General features: G+C 38.4%; 1 pseudogene; it reads right to left on the bottom strand.

Annotated features, from left to right (window-relative positions):
• Positions 1–2,499: 2,499 nt before the first annotated feature.
• On the bottom strand, positions 2,500–4,217 carry LOC109680039 (52 kDa repressor of the inhibitor of the protein kinase pseudogene; annotated as a pseudogene).
• Between the last annotated feature and the right edge of the window lie 326 nt (positions 4,218–4,543).

The raw sequence follows: 4,543 nt of genomic DNA, 5'->3' as shown, positions 1-4,543 counted from the left end.
GTTAAGCAGCAAAAGCTAACTGATGTGACACAGATAGCTTAATATTACACAAAATTTCAATTATGGTTATTTTGTTAGACTGTGCATCATCTTCTCTCTGAGTATCCTAAAGATAGAGGTACAGTATTCCTTCAAATTGTCTTTAGCAAATATAGCAGTATGGCTGATATGTTTGAGCACCCATGGGTAACATGGTTTCCTACTGCAACAAGAATAATGTGCTTTATGGCTTTTTTGTATATGAATGCATACATCTACAACTTAATATATATTAAATTACAACTTAGAAATCAAATAGTAGTCACTGCTCCTAACTGTCCACCCATAGGTGAACATCAGCTCTGCAACATTTTGGATCTGCAGTGCCGGCCATGCAAGGTTTAATCTAAGCACTTTTCTACTTCCAGTGTCTATCCTTGTACTGTGCTCTCCCAGATCTTTTGTAGTAGGACCTTCCTTGATAGGAACTGAAGCTCTAGAAGCCAAGGCTAACTGGTTCTTCCTGGCTTGGCCATTTCCTCTCTGACCCTAGATCTTTGTTCCAGGTTTGATGATGTTTTTTCACTACTTTGATGTTCACCACTCATTATTTTGACCTGAGAGGCAAGGATTGTTTATTGAGACAAATAATATATTCTGTGGTAACAGTCTTTTGGTTGGCACCTACTCCTTTTTCTCCACTCCTTTCCCTCTTTTTCTTCAAAAATGTGGATTAATCAAGGCCTTGATCTGTTGACTTCAAAACTCATTGATACTGCATTAAGAAAAATGTCAAATTTTAAGTGCTTAGTATTGTGAGTTGCTCTAAACCTAGAGTTTTGTGGTTTTCATTTGTTGTACTATTCCCTTGTTTTCATACTTTCAAGTTAAAAAACATATCAGCAGTAAATATTTAGCTCATATATTTACCTTTTTATCTATCTTCCATTCATTCAGCCCCTCCTGTCTCAATTCTGACACCTATTCTCTTTTACTCAATTTCTACCTCTATTTTTTGTTCCATTTGTTCCTTTCCTTTATTCATCCATTTTCCCTCTCATTCCCTTCTTCCTGTATACTTCCCTCCAACCATCCCTTTTTATTGCCTCCTTCAATCACTTTTTCCATCTGTAGCCAATCATCATCAATCCATCCATCTATTCATCCATCCATCCATCCATCCCTTTTTCAATGGAACCATCCATCCATTCATGTATCTACTAACCTCTTTTATCCTCTGTTCTTTCTCTGTCCCTCCATTCATATGTCTATTTACTCATTCATTCTTCCTGCCTTCCTTCCATTCATCCACTTATACATCCTTTTTACTCCTTTCTTTTGATTTTTGCATTAATTCAATTATTTATTCATCTATCCATCCATCCATCCATCTTTCCATCTTTTCATCTATAGATCTTAATTATTAATACCCTTACCTATTTTTGTGCACATAAGTATGCAAAGCATTTTAATGTAAACATGTAAAGGCAGCATAGTAGTGAAGAGCAGGATGATGGACCTGGACTGATTAGTTTCAAATCTTTTTTAAATGAAAATTCACATTTTATTTAGATTGAAATAAACTATACAAAATTGATTTTCTTCACCAAAAATATCAACAATTCTTTCTGTATTATTTCTAAATAAACCACAAAGTATTTATTTCTGTAGGTTTTTCTAACAAGTCAAGATGAGGCAGTAGGTATAATCATGGAAAAAAGACGGAACAGACAAGCCAGTTGCCTGTACGGATGGCATAAATTCTGTCTTGAAGCAGAAGTGTCCAACATTTATCTGATGAAAACCTTATGAAAATGTAGGCTCAACAAAGGAATGTAAACAGCAACAACCAGGTATAGAGCTACAATGCAGGCCCTTCCACTCCAATTTGAGCTGCAACTTGTTCCTTTAATTTCATTTGATAAAGACCAGGTCTACACTGAATCTTTGGTGAGCTCACAATTCACTCTCTGGTAATTCCTTTAATCGTTCTTTACAGATTTTATAAATTTTTTTCATTGTTGTTAGGGAAACTAGAGCCTTGTGTATGCTAGGCAAGCATTTACCACTGAGATACCATCCCAGTCCTTGGTTTTTTTGAGACAGGGTCTTGCTGGATAGCCCAGGCTTGAACCTGAGATCCTCCTGCCTCCGTCTCCCCATGGCTGTTATAACAGATTTTTAAACTATACTTACAACTTCTACTAGTCAAAAGTCAATAGTGGGATTCATTATAACATTATATAAAATGTATTCCTTTCTTCCATACCTCCTCAAATTTCATTTTTTCAAAAAACTGGTAACTCAATACCTAACAACTGTATCTACAGTGATACTACATGTTGTGTCTAGAATGACTTAACTAAAGCAATTTCAGAGTGCCACTAGCAGAGATAATTCACAGGTAAAGCATGGCACTTCCAATGCCATTTTTTGGAAGAAGAGAGTTCAAACTGGGGCCATTTAAATAAGCGGATCATCAATGGTTAATATATTCAACTAGAGGCCTAGAGGCAAAGATATTCAGTGATTAAGTGGCACACAACATCTTATAGCTTTTCTTCCACATAAGACAAAGCCCATTTAAAAAGTCTCTTAGGTATTTTCAATGGTTTCTGAATTATCTGTAGGAAACTCTGACTTAGTGGTGTAGAGTGTGATATATGTGTCCACCATTAAATCCAGATCGTGTTTTATATCAAAATTTATGTTAATAAAGCCACATTACTTGATCTTTGGTCTGTCAAAGTGTTCAAGTATGTTTTGAGATGCTTTCATCCGTTTTCATAATGCTCATTCTCAACCTTCATCATGGGAAGAATACACGGCACTTTTAGCAAGGCACACACATTAGGGAAAAACTTGATGTAGGAAGATGGCAGTATTCATAAATGATGGACAGAAGCTCTATATCTTTTCGTCTTGTTTCCACTTGATTCTCCAACAATGAAGCTCAGCTGAGAATGTGTCAGGATTGGGTAAATCACTTCTGATGTGTTGAATTTGAGCTGTCCCATGACTGAAGGTACCAGAGATAAGCATTTAAGAGCTCTGAGGTGCTGTTCAGCGTATATATCTTTAAGTTCCTGAATAATGTGCTCCACTGTTGGAACACTTAGAGTTTCTTTGTAGTAACTTTCACAGCTTAGCTGAGAGTCCAAGTTACCTTGCTGGGCCCTATGGAATTTTCCAGGAAGTTTCATCTGAATATCAAGTTTGTTTGCCAAATTTGTGCCTTCCTCAAACCAAAATTCATGATAAACTTTAATATTTTCCATCACTTCATTGAGAGAATGTAGCATGGCAGTCAAGCTACTGGCTGCAAAGCAAACATCAGAAGTTGGTCCCTGGAGATTTTTCCCAAATTCCTCTCTCAGGTTATGAGATTCATCAACAAACCTCACCAACACGGGTAGATGCTTTTCCTTTGCTATGTCCACCACATCATCGGTGATAATGGAAAAAAAGTATGAGTCTCTCACTTCCCTAAGCATTTCTTCCTGAATGCAGCTCTCATAGATCTCTAGCATCTGTTTCTGCTGTGTTTTAGAGCAGAACAATGTGTTAACTGCTGTGGTCTCAAAGCGCTTTCTCAGGACATCTTCACCAGAATTCACCCGGAATTCCAACAGTGCCTGAAAGTTATCAGGAGTAAAGAGAACTTCTGGGATTTCATCAGCCTCATGCCCATCCTGAGGTATGTTTTGTTTTCCCATAAGAATCAAAGTTTCAAATAAAGACTTTAGGTATTCTTTGTTTTCTTTCTCTTCAGGGGTTAAAGGCAAACGTCTTCATCATGCTGGTCAGCTCCCTCTGTACTGGGTTCTGAGCACTGCTGTTGTTTGTTTCTTTATGTTTTTGTTCCCATTCAGAAGTTGCATCAATTTTTTTCTGTTTCTCTGTCCTGATTGCATCGTCAGTCAATTTTTCTATTCGTTTTCTGTGTCTACTATGTGGATTGTTCAAATGACGGATAAGATAAACTATTGTTGGTATTGCATTATCTCCAAGATCTACCCTACAAGGACCAGTTCTACAGATCATGGATGTTTCAAAGTATTTGGAACATAGTCAATAATGTTTATTCAATTGAACAGGTGTTTTATCTTCTAAGTCTGCTCTCCTACAATTCTCCACCCACTTCTGGCATCTGGCCTCCTCCCACAGGAATGTAAAGAAGGCCAGGTCCGACTGCGTGCTCTTCCACATGCAGTTCGGACCCCACAGAAGTTTGGCATCGTTGCCCACCCGCCAGCTGGGCCAGCCCTCCCCTCCCTGCCTTCTCAGGGCAGTCTGCCCACCCCTGGGGCCTGGGGAGGGAGCCAGGTTGGTTGGCCAGCTCAGCAGGCCCACACACAGGGGAGGAGAGGACACAGGAGAAGCCATGAGGGGCAGGAGGGGCTTGACATTGCTACTTACCAGCTTTGTGATTTTACAAAAGTCACTTACTCACCTCCATTTTAGTATGGAAATAATTATAATACCTACTCCTATAATGTTGTTTTCAATAGGCTAAAGCTTGATAGCTGTATACATATGATACAGTGCCAGGCATGAAACAAGT

The sequence above is a fragment of the Castor canadensis genome, chromosome 5 (genome assembly GCF_047511655.1).
Source record: "Castor canadensis chromosome 5, mCasCan1.hap1v2, whole genome shotgun sequence".
In the NCBI taxonomy this organism is placed as follows: Eukaryota; Metazoa; Chordata; class Mammalia; order Rodentia; family Castoridae; genus Castor; species Castor canadensis.
The sequence above is the reverse complement of the archived record's forward strand: the minus strand, read 5'-3'. Positions and strand labels throughout refer to the sequence as shown.